Source organism: Oncorhynchus tshawytscha, linkage group LG02 (genome assembly GCF_018296145.1).
Source record: "Oncorhynchus tshawytscha isolate Ot180627B linkage group LG02, Otsh_v2.0, whole genome shotgun sequence".
Taxonomy (NCBI): domain Eukaryota; kingdom Metazoa; phylum Chordata; class Actinopteri; order Salmoniformes; family Salmonidae; genus Oncorhynchus; species Oncorhynchus tshawytscha.
In genome coordinates, this window is record NC_056430.1 from 8477144 (window position 1) to 8489953 (window position 12810).

The 12810-nt window shown below is 48.1% G+C and overlaps 1 protein-coding gene across 1 annotated transcript in view; it reads left to right on the top strand.

Moving 5' to 3' along the window:
* Positions 1-12810, top strand: part of LOC112237061 (integrin alpha-7-like) — an 83021-nt gene that overhangs the window by 19020 nt on the left and 51191 nt on the right. The gene's annotated exons all lie outside the window — the stretch shown is intronic.

Genomic DNA, 12810 nt, shown 5'->3' on the forward strand with positions numbered 1-12810 from the left:
ATTGATTTCCTAGTGGTGGGGGGTGGCAGATGGTGAGCTGGGGACAATATGCTAGAGATGCCCTGGGTGGGGTTAGCTTGGAGAAGTTACCATTGTCCTCTTGAACATTTACAAGAGTTCAACAACACATTACGGGGAAAATATAGTTCTGCATTAGTTTCCACCTCAGCTATATTCTATTCTATTCTACAGTATTCTATTCTATTCTACAGTATTCTATTCTATTCTACAGTATTCTATTCTACAGTATTCTATTCTATTCTACAGTATTCTATTCTACAGTATTCTATTCTATTCTACAGTATTCTATTCTATTCTACAGTATTCTATTCTATTCTACAGTATTCTATTCTATTCTACAGTATTCTATTCTACAGTATTCTATTCTATTCTACAGTATTCTATTCTACTATAAGGATCATAAATATTGTTGGAATCTGTTTGCTTTTCCACACTTTTGTTCATTTTAACCTTCAGCCATTGTTTCTGGCTACATAATGTATTCTATTATGTGATAATATAGAGGGTTGGTGAATTTACAGATTTAGATTCTAGATTTAACTTTGGATTGGAGATGTTTGATGTGGGTCTCTCTCTCATATCCTATCTCATTATTGATTGCTGTATAGCTTAGTCCCATAGGTGTTCAGTGTGTCAATGACAATAGGAGTTGGCAAGACAGCCCAAACAGATCTGGGGCCAGGCTAGAGGCGATATGTGTCAGCCACAGCAGCAGCCACTAAAATAGAGATATGAGAAGCCCTCTGTCTGAGAGGTAACTGGCAGCAGCCATTGATATAGAGATATGGGAAGCCTTCTTCCTGAGTCACACACGGATTGGCAGTGACAGAGGAGCTAAGGCCAGAGAATGGAAGAGAGAGAGGGGGCCGGAGAGAGAAAGAGGGGGAGAGTGTGTGTGTGTGATTAGGATGCGAGGGGGATTGGGGTGACAGACGGGTGTTGTTTTGTCTCAATAATAGTACATGCATTTGGTTTTACTAGCGTTTAAGAGCAGTTGGAGGCCACCGAAGGAGTGTTGTATGGCATTGAAGCTCGTTTGGAGGTTAGAGGAAGGGCCAGAAGTATACAGAATGGTGTCGTCTGCGTAGAGGTGGATCAGGGAATCGCCCGCAGCAAGAGCAACATCATTGATATATACAGAGAAAAGAGTCGGCCTGAGAATTGAACCCTGTGGCACCCCCATAGAGACTGCCAGAGGACCGGACAACATGCCCTCCGATTTGACACACTGAACTCTGTCTGCAAAGTAGTTATCTTTAATAGTCCTATCAGTCAATAATAGGACATTTATCTTTAATAGTCCTATCAGTCAATAATAGGACATTTATCTTTAATAGTCCTATCAGCCAATCAGTAACTAGAAACACAGATGGATGAAGATAAACTGCTTGTTGTTACGGTAACAATAACTTTTGTTTGATGTGGATTTTCCTTTTTTCTATATCTCAGAATTGAATTGAAATGATCTTAAGGTCGCAGACTAATATTCTGTTTAAGGAAGATCCTAGTGGATTATTTGCAGATCTCTGTAGGGATTCATGAACTAACTGGTTATAGTGAGTTCATTCGTTACACAGTGACAGAAGTTCACAGATGTCAAAATGGATGTCAGGGCCCTTATTCATAAAGCAGATCTTAGAAGGAGTGCTGATCTAGGATCGATCAGTTTTGCCTTTTAGATAATAAGGAAGAAGATTACATGGAGGGGGGTATCTGATCCTAGATCTGCACTCCTACTAAGAGCTACTGTATCTCTCTGTAGACAATAGGCTATCATCCTCTTGTCGTCAGAAAGTATCCCAGCATCATTAAGTATTTTCAATGTGATTAATGCCTTATTTTGGGGGGTGGGGGGTATTGTATCTTTGACTCAGCATAGAGAAATATCTCAAGGAGCCAATAGCAGTCATGGGGGTGGGGCTGGGGGTATTGTATCTTTGACTCAGCATAGAGAAATATCTCAAGGAGCCAATAGCAGTCATGGGGGTGGGGCTGGGGGGTATTGTATGTTTGACTCAGCATAGAGAAATATCTCAAGGAGCCAATAGCAGTCATGGGGGTGGGGCTGGGGGGTATTGTATGTTTGACTCAGCATAGAGAAATATCTCAAGGAGCCAATAGCAGTCATGGGGGTGGGGCTGGGGGTATTGTATGTTTGACTCAGCATAGAGAAATATCTCAAGGAGCCAATAGCAGTCATGGGGGTGGGGCTGGGGGGTATTGTATGTTTGACTCAGCATAGAGAAATATCTCAAGGAGCCAATAGCAGTCATGGGGGTGGGGCTGGGGGGTATTGTATGTTTGACTCAGTATAGGAAATATCTCAAGTAGCCAATAGCAGTCATGGGGGTGGGGCTGGGGGTATTGTATGTTTGACTCAGCATAGAGAAATATCTCAAGTAGCCAATAGCAGTCATGGGGGTGGGGCTGGGGGTATTGTATGTTTGACTCAGCATAGAGAAATATCTCAAGGAGCCAATAGCAGTCATGGGGGTGGGGCTGGGGGGTATTGTATGTTTGACTCAGCATAGAGAAATATCTCAAGGAGCCAATAGCAGTCATGGGGGTGGGGCTGGGGGGTATTGTATGTTTGACTCAGCATAGAGAAATATCTAAGGAGCCAATAGCAGTCATGGGGGTGGGGCTGGGGGGTATTGTATGTTTGACTCAGTATAGGGAAATATCTCAAGTAGCCAATAGCAGTCATGGGGGTGGGGCTGGGGGGTATTGTATGTTTGACTCAGCATAGAGAAATATCTCAAGGAGCCAATAGCAGTCATGGGGGTGGGGCTGGGGGGTATTGTATGTTTGACTCAGCATAGAGAAATATCTCAAGGAGCCAATAGCAGTCATGGGGGTGGGGCTGGGGGGTATTGTATGTTTGACTCAGCATAGGAAATATCTCAAGTAGCCAATAGCAGTCATGGGGGTGGGGCTGGGGGGTATTGTATGTTTGACTCAGCATAGGGAAATATCTCAAGCAGCCAATAGCAGTCACGGGGTGGGGCTGGGGGTATTGTATGTTTGACTCAGTATAGGGAAATATCTCAAGTAGCCAATAGCAGTCACGGGGGTGGGGCTGGGGGTATTGTATGTTTGACTCAGCATAGAGAAATATCTCAAGTAGCCAATAGCAGTCACGGGGTGGGGCTGGGGGTATTGTATGTTTGACTCAGCATAGAGAAATATCTCAAGGAGCCAATAGCAGTCATGGGGGTGGGGCTGGGGGGTATTGTATCTTTGACTCAGCATAGGAAATATCTCAAGTAGCCAATAGCAGTCATGGGGGTGGGGCTAGGGGGTATTGTATGTTTGACTCAGCATAGGGCAATATCTCAAGTAGCCAATAGCAGTCATGGGGGTGGGGCTGGGGGGTATTGTATGTTTGACTCAGCATAGAGAAATATCTCAAGGAGCCAATAGCAGTCATGGGGGTGGGGCTGGGGGTATTGTATCTTTGACTCAGCATAGGGAAATATCTCAAGTAGTCAATAGCAGTCATGGGGGTGGGGCTAGGGGGTATTGTATGTTTGACTCAGCATAGGGCAATATCTCAAGTAGCCAATAGCAGTCATGGGGGTGGGGCTGGGGGGTATTGTATGTTTGACTCAGCATAGAGAAATATCTCAAGGAGCCAATAGCAGTCATGGGGGTGGGGCTGGGGGTATTGTATGTTTGACTCAGCATAGAGAAATATCTCAAGGAGCCAATAGCAGTCATGGGGGTGGGGCTGGGGGGTATTGTATGTTTGACTCAGCATAGAGAAATATCTCAAGGAGCCAATAGCAGTCATGGGGGTGGGGCTGGGGGGTATTGTATGTTTGACTCAGCATAGGAAATATCTCAAGTAGCCAATAGCAGTCATGGGGGTGGGGCTGGGGGGTATTGTATGTTTGACTCAGCATAGGAAATATCTCAAGTAGCCAATAGCAGTCACGGGGTGGGGCTGGGGGGTATTGTATGTTTGACTCAGTATAGGGAAATATCTCAAGTAGCCAATAGCAGTCACGGGGGTGGGGCTGGGGGTTATTGTATGTTTGACTCAGCATAGAGAAATATCTCAAGTAGCCAATAGCAGTCACGGGGTGGGGCTGGGGGGTATTGTATGTTTGACTCAGCATAGAGAAATATCTCAAGGAGCCAATAGCAGTCATGGGGGTGGGGCTGGGGGGTATTGTATCTTTGACTCAGCATAGGGAAATATCTCAAGTAGCCAATAGCAGTCATGGGGGTGGGGCTAGGGGGTATTGTATGTTTGACTCAGCATAGGGCAATATCTCAAGTAGCCAATAGCAGTCATGGGGGTGGGGCTGGGGGTATTGTATGTTTGACTCAGCATAGAGAAATATCTCAAGGAGCCAATAGCAGTCATGGGGGTGGGGCTGGGGGTATTGTATGTTTGACTCAGCATAGAGAAATATCTCAAGGAGCCAATAGCAGTCATGGGGGTGGGGCTGGGGGTATTGTATGTTTGACTCAGCATAGGGAAATATCTCAAGTAGCCAATAGCAGTCACGGGGGTGGGGCTGGGGGGTATTGTATGTTTGACTCAGTATAGGGAAATATCTCAAGTAGCCAATAGCAGTCATGGGGGTGGGGCTGGGGGGTATTGTATCTTTGACTCAGCATAGGGAAATATCTCAAGTAGCCAATAGCAGTCATGGGGGTTGGGCTAGGGGGGTATTGTATGTTTGACTCAGCATAGGGCAATATCTCAAGTAGCCAATAGCAGTCATGGAGGGAATGTTATTCTAACAGTGTGGTAATGTTTCCAGCTCTCTGAATGAGACTGTGAATGAACTGTCACACTACATGTCTAATACAGGCCACAGTGCTGATTGTTTGGCTCGTTATGGCAGGCCAGGGATTCTGTGGTGTGTGTGTGGTATTCTGTGGGGCTGGCGGCTCCGTGGGGGCACTCCAACAGACTCTGTCACCTTCACACTCAACACACAGATATTCTACCTAGCCAGGAGTGGGGGGGTGGGGGGGGGGTCGAGGTGGTGTGGGCATCTCCCCCCTCCGTGTCAGATCATGTATTACCTTTTTACGCCACCTGATATAGAGGAAGACCCGGTTAAGACTCCAGCCACCCAGGCTAAGCGGTACCGGTGCGTCAGGTCTGACACCAACAGGCTCCTGAACAGCTACTATCCCCAAGACATAAGACTGATAAATAGCTAAGTAAATAGGAAAACAAAATGGCTACACGGACTATCTGAGTTGACCGTTGTATTTTTTATTTTGTTTTGTTATACTGACTTTATGCACACCCACAGGACTCTACACACTCACACACACTGTCACTCCAACACACACACACACACATAGCTACTGACCCTGGAACTGACCCTGTATATAGCTACTGACCCTGGAACAGAGACTGTACATAGCTACTGACCCTGGAACTGACCATGTACATAGCTACTGACCCTGAAACAGAGACTGTATATAGCTAATGACCTTGGAAATGACCCTGTATATAGCTACTGACCATGGAACTGTCCCTGTACATAGCTACTGACCCTGGAACTGACCCTGTATATATCTACTGACCAGTGATTCCATGTCTATGTACACAGGGCAGCAGCCACTAAGGTACAGGGTTGAGTAACCGGGTGGTAGCCAGCTAGTTATGGCTATTCAACAGTCTGATGGCCTTGAGATAGAAACAGCTTTTCAGTCTCTCGGTCCCAACTTTGATGCACCTGTACTGATCTCGCCTTCTGGATGGTAGCGGGGTGAACAGGCCGTGGCTCGGGTGGTTGATGTCCTTGATGATCTTTTTGGCCTTCCTGTGACATTGGGTGCTGTAGGTGTCCTGGAGGGCAGGTAGTGTGCCCCCGGTGATACGTTGGGCTGACCGCACCACCCTCTGGAGAGCCTGTGGTTGTGGGCGGTGCAGTTGCCATACCAGGCGGTGATACAGCCCGACAGGATGCTCTCAATTGTGCACCTGTAAAGGTTTGTGAGGGTCTTAGGGGCCAAGCACTCTTGCACCATTTGATTAGATGTTCAGGAGTCTTATGGCTTGGGGGTAGAAGCTGTTTAGTGACCGTGCAGTCATGAGTGAACAGGGAGTACAGGAGGGGATTGAGCACGCACCCCTGAGGGTCGAATGTGGTGAGGATCAGCGTGGCGAATGTGTTGGTACCTACCCTTACCACCTGGAGGTGTCCTGTCTGGAAGTCCAGTATCAGAGGGAGGTGTTTAGTCCCAGGGTCCTTTAGCTTAGTGATGAGCTTTAAGGGCACTATGGTGTTGAACACTGAGTTGTAGTTAATGAATAGCATTCTCACATAGTTGTTCCTTTTGTCCAGTTGCACAGGGCGGGGTTGTTTCCTACCTTCACCACCTGGGGACGGCCCGTCAGGAAGTCCAGGACCCAGTTGCACAGGGCGAGGTTCAGACCCAGGGCCCTGAGCTTAATGATGAGCTTGGAGGGTACTATGGTGCTGAAGGCTGAGCTATAGTCAATTAACAACATTCTTACATTGGTATTCCTCTTGTCCAGATGGGATAGGGCAATGTGTAGTGCAATGGCGATTGCATCGTCTGTGGATCTATTGGGGGATAAGCACATTGAACTGAGCCTAGGGTGTCTGGTAAGGTAGATGTGCTATGATCCTTAACTAGCCTCTCAAAACACTTCATGATGACAGAAGTGAGTGCTAGGGGGCGATAGTCATTTAGTTCAGTTACCTTTGCTTTCCACAGTGGTGGACATCTTGAAGCAAGTGGGGACAACACACAGGGATAGGGAGAGATGAGAGCCCACAGTCCTAACTCACGTCGGCCATGGAGAACGAGAGCCCACAGTCCTTACTCACGTCGGCCATGGAGAACGAGAGCCCACAGTCCTTACTCACGTCGGCCATGGAGAACGAGAGCCCACAGTCCTTACTCACGTCGGCCATGGAGAACGAGAGCCCACAGTCCTTACTCACTTCGTCACGGAGAACGAGAGCCCACAGTCCTTACTCACGTCGGCCACGGAGAACGAGAGCCCACAGTCCTTACTCACGTCGGCCACGGAGAACGAGAGCCCACAGTCCTTACACACGTCGGCCACGGAGAACGAGAGCCCACAGTGCTTACTCACATCGGCCACGGAGAACCCCACAGTCCTTACTCACGTCGGCCACGGAGAACGAGCCCACAGTCCGTACTCACGACGGAGAACGAGAGCCCACAGTCCTTACACACGTCGGCCACGGAGAACGAGAGCCCACAGTGCTTACTCACGTCGGCCACGGAGAACGAGAGCCCACAGTCCTTACTCACGTCGGCCACGGAGAACGAGAGCCCACAGTCCTTACTCACTTCGGCCACGGAGAACGAGAGCCCACAGTCCTTGGGAGCTGGCTGCGTTGATGGCTTATGAGGATGAGTTATCCTCAAAACGGGCGAAGAAAGTATTTAGCTTGTACGGGAGCAAGACGTTGGTGTCTGCAGTGTAGATGGTTTTCCTTTTGTAATATATGTCATTTAGCAAATGCTTTAATCCAAAGTCAAGCGTGCATATATTTTACATTTATTATTTCTGGATGCCCCCAGAATCGTGGCTGAACAAGGACATGGTAAACATAAATCGAACTGTTTTTCCTATACATCGACAGGACAGAACTGCAACATCAGGGAAGCTCAGGGGAGGGGATGTGTGTCTATTTCTTAATTAACAACAGCGGGTGCGCAATCTCTAATATTAAAGAAGTCTCGAGGTTCTGCTCGGCTGAGTTTAAATACCTCATGCTATGCTGTAGACCTATGACCTAGGCTATCAAGAGAGTTTTAATTTATATTTTTTAGCTGTTTTAGCTATTTACCACCACAAACAGATGCTGGCGCTAAGACCGCACTCAACGAGCTGTACAGGGCCATAAGCAAACAAGAAAATGCTCACCCAGAGGCGGCACTCCTAGTGGCAAGTGAATTTAATGCAGGAAAACTGAACTCTGTTTTACTTCATTTCTACCAGCATGTCACCTATGCAGCTGGAGGTGAAAAACACTTGATATCAACTTTACATACAGAGTCACATACAAAGCTCTACCTCACCCTCCATTTGGCAAATCGGATCAGGACTCTATGATTCCTGCTTACAAGGAAAAGCTCAAACAGGAAGTACCAGTGATGCTCTCAATACGGAAATGGTCCTATGAAGCGAATGCTAAGCTACAGGATTGTTATACTAGCACAGGCTGGAATATGTTCTGGGATTCATCCAATGGCGTTAAGGAGTTTACGACATCAGTCACCGGCTTCATTAATAAAGTGCATCAACAACATCGTTCCCACAGTGACCGTACGTACATATCCCAACCAGAATCCATGGATTACAGGAAACATCCGCACTGACCTAAAAGCTAGAGCTACCGGTTTCAAGGAGTGGGACACTAATCCGGAAGCTTCTAAGAAATCTTGCTACACCCTCCGAGGAACCATCAAACAGGGAAGGAGTCAGTACAGGACAGAGATTGAACCCGACTACACCAGTTCTAACGCAAACTATCACAGATTACAAAGGGAAAGACTGTCTGTCTGTCTGTCTGTCTGTCTGTCTGTCTGTCTGTCTGTCTGTCTGTCTGTCTGTCTGTCTGTCTGTCTGTCTGTCTGTCTGTCCTGCCTGTCTGTGTCTGTCTGCCTGTCTGCCTGTCCGCCTGTCCGCATGTGTGTTTGCTTGCATGTCTGTAGAGGCCACAGGGTGAAGAGAGAGGGTGAGGAGGGATGAGAAAAGACGAGAGAGGTGTACAGCTGTCTTATCTACCCCTCCTCCCTCTTGACCACCTCCATCCTTCCATCCCTCCACCCCTCCTCCCCTCCACCACTCTTGACCTCCTGACCTCCCCTCACCCCTCCACCCTTCCATCACTCTACCCCTCCTCCCCAACACCACTATTGACCTCCTGACCTCCCCTCCACCCCTCCTCCCCTCCATCCCTCTTGACCTCCTGACCTCCCCTCACCCCTCCACCTTCTCTAAAACAACTGTTACCCTGTAGTCAGGTTGGATAAACCAACTGTTACCCTGTAGTCAGGTTAGATAAACCAACTGTTACCCTGTAATCAGGTTAGATAACCCAACTGTTATCCTGTAATCAGGTTAGATAAACCAACTGTTACCCTGTAGTCAGGTTAGATAAACCAACTGTTATCCTGTAGTCAGGTTAGATAAACCAACTGTTATCCTGTAGTCAGGTTAGATAAACCAACTGTTATCCTGTAGTCAGGTTAGATAAACCAACTGTTACCCTGTAATCAGGTTAGATAAACCAACTGTTACCCTGTAGTCAGGTTAGATAAACCAACTGTTACCCTGTAGTCAGGTTAGATAAACCAACTGTTACCCTCTAGTCAGGTTAGATAACCCAACTGTTATCCTGGAGTCAGGTTAGATAAACCAACTGTTACCCTGTAATCAGGTTAGATAACCCAACTGTTACCCTGCATGGAGTTCTTTTGAGATTTCTGTACTGGACCATCTAACACATGACTGCAGTGGAGTGACTTTGCTCCCAGACGTGACTGTAGTCCTCTATAAACACCATCGGAGTCTATACAGCCATGTCCCAGGGCAAGGAATTGACTGGTCACCAAGTCGGTCTGTTAGCCGTTGCATTAACCAACCCCTCATTTGCTGTCGTAGGTACCAGAGAAACAGACCTGGGGATCAGGCTAGGAGTTACTGTCTTAGTCTTGGTTCACACAGAGAGACTGATTGTGATATCTCAGTTGTAAATTAGTATCCCGGTACCCTACTGTCCCCAAGTCGTAGTGTGGTGCAGATGACTTACAGAGCCCTGCTGCCCACCCTGCTCACCCCTCAGACCTCACCCCTCAGACCTCACCCCTCAGGCCTCACCCCTCAGACCTCACCCCTCAGGCCCCACCCCTCAGGCCCCACCCCTCAGGTCTCACCCCTCAGACCTTACCCCTCAGGCCTCACCCCTCAGACCTTACCCCTCAGGCCTCACCCCTCAGACCTCACCCCTCAGACCACACCCCTCCGGCCCCACCCCTCAGGCCCCACCCCTCAGGCCTCACCCCTCAGACCTTACCCCTCAGGCCCCACCCCTCAGGCCTCACCCCTCAGGCCCCACCCCCTCAGGCCTCACCCCTCAGGCCTCACCCCTCAGACCTCACCCTCAGACCTCACCCCTCAGGCCTCACCCCTCGGGCCCCACCCCTCAGACCTCACCCCTCAGGCCTCACCCCTCAGGCCTCACCCCTCAGACCCCCACCCCTCAGGCCCCAACCCTCGGGCCTCACCCCTCGGGCCCCACCCCTCAGTCTGTTCGTCTGGTTTCTTTAGTGCTATCAGCTAACCCATATTTATAGCCAGGAGGGGCAGCAGGAAGCTGTAATATACGGGTGCTGCTTGCACATATCAAAATCAGACAGACGGTGCTTGAGGTTATTTGTGTGCTTTCCCTCCCAAACTAATGCATAGGTCCAGTAGGCTTGAAACAGGAAACAGTGTTTTGAAACTTCCAATTAAAACTGTCATTTTTTTTACTTAAAAAAATGTTTCTCCTGTGTGGGAATTTTCTTTGCTCCATCTCTCCCTCTCTCTTCATACCTTCTGTTTCTCCCACCATCCATCGGTCTCTCTCTCTCCCTCTCTGTCTCCCCCTCTTCCACTGTGTTTCTCCGTGTCTTGCTTCCGTGCCTGTGTCATGTCATGGCTGAGAGCCGGGAGACGAGAGGAAAGGGTTGGTTGGGTGGAATGTGGTTCAACGGTGAGTTTTTAAATAGCCCCCTGCCTGGACCAGCCGGTCCATACAAGGCCAGAGCCACGACCCCAAATCATCAGCACCCACCACGGTACTGAAAATAAAGACCTTAATCTGGGTCCGCAACAGTTACAAAAATAGGAGAGGGAGAGAGTCAGGACGTCACGCAGTAGTGTCAGTGTTAGGAACAACCTCATAGTGATACATTGATAGGCTGCTGTACAGTAGGTTTGCACGTTGGTGAAAAGTGACCTCACCCCGAAAGAAACAAAGGTTGATGTTGTAAACAACATGTCAAAAACAGAACATCTAAAATATCTCAGTAGGGTGTTTCCTGTTTCCTGACCATGTGACCTGACCATGTCTCAGAGTATGAGTGCAGATCTAGGAACAGGTCCTCCCTGTCCATACAATCTTATTTGATATAATCTATGTGGCAAAACTGATCATAGATCAGCACTCCTACTCTGTGATGCTTTGTGAATAGGGGCCCAGGTCCCAATAGAAGCCCATAATAAAAGCCCAGCCTGGTCAGGTGCTATGGCCAGGAAACACTCCTGGGCCCATAGCCATGCTCCCAGTCAAATCTCAATACCAGCTTGGGTCACATGTAGTAAATTACACTCACTGTTGGAAGTTCCTTTGTGTGAAAGTGTTTACAAAACAATGACATGAACCAAGAGCCAAATCTTGCATGGGCTGGCCAGCTACTGGATAGTTTGTGTCTGGGTCAGTCATGTGACTATGTTCTGGCCAGCTACTGGATAGTTTGTGTCTGGGTCAGTCATGTGACAATGTTCTGGCCAGCTACTAGATAGTTTGTGTCTGGGTCAGTCATGAGACAATGTTCTGGCCAGCTACTGGATAGTTTGTGTCTGGGTCAGTCATGAGACAATGTTCTGGCCAGCTACTGGATAGTTTGTGTCTGGGTCAGTCATGTGACTATGTTCTGGCCAGCTACTGGATAGTTTGTGTCTGGGTCAGTCATGTGACAATGTTCTGGCCAGCTACTAGATAGTTTGTGTCTGGGTCAGTCATGAGACAATGTTCTGGCCAGCTACTGGATAGTTTGTGTCTGGGTCAGTCATGAGACAATGTTCTGGTCAGCTACTGGATAGTTTGTGTCTGGGTCAGTCATGTGACAATGTTCTGGAGGGCTACTGGATAGTTTGTGTCTGGGTCAGTCATGTGACTATGTTCTGGCCAGCTACTAGATAGTTTGTGTCTGGGTCAGTCATGTGACTATGTTCTGGCCAGCTACTGGATAGTTTGTGTCTGGGTCAGTCATGAGACAATGTTCTGGCCAGCTACTGGATAGTTTGTGTCTGGGTCAGTCATGAGACAATGTTCTGGCCAGATACTGGATAGTTTGTGTCTGGGTCAGTCATGTGACAATGTTCTGGCCAGCTACTAGATAGTTTGTGTCTGGGTCAGTCATGTGACAATGTTCTGGCCAGCTACTAGATAGTTTGTGTCTGGGTCAGTCATGTGACTATGTTCTGGCCAGCTACTGGATAGTTTGTGTCTGGGTCAGTCATGTGACTATGTTCTGGCCAGCTACTGGATAGTTTGTGTCTGGGTCAGTCATGAGACAATGTTCTGGCCAGCTACTGGATAGTTTGTGTCTGGGTCAGTCATGAGACAATGTTCTGGCCATCTACTGGATAGTTTGTGTCTGGGTCAGTCATGTGACTATGTTCTGGCCAGCTACTGGATAGTTTGTGTCTGGGTCAGTCATGAGACAATGTTCTGGCCAGCTACTGGATAGTTTGTGTCTGGGTCAGTCATGTGACTATGTTCTGGCCAGCTACTAGATAGTTTGTGTCTGGGTCAGTCATGTGACTATGTTCTGGCCAGCTACTAGATAGTTTGTGTCTGGGTCAGTCATGTGACAATGTTCTGGCCAGCTACTAGATAGTTTGTGTCTGGGTCAGTCATGTGACTATGTTCTGGCCAGCTACTAGATAGTTTGTGTCTGGGTCAGTCATGTGACTATGTTCTGGCCAGCTACTAGATAGTTTGTCTGGGTCAGTCATGTGACTATGTTCTGGCCAGC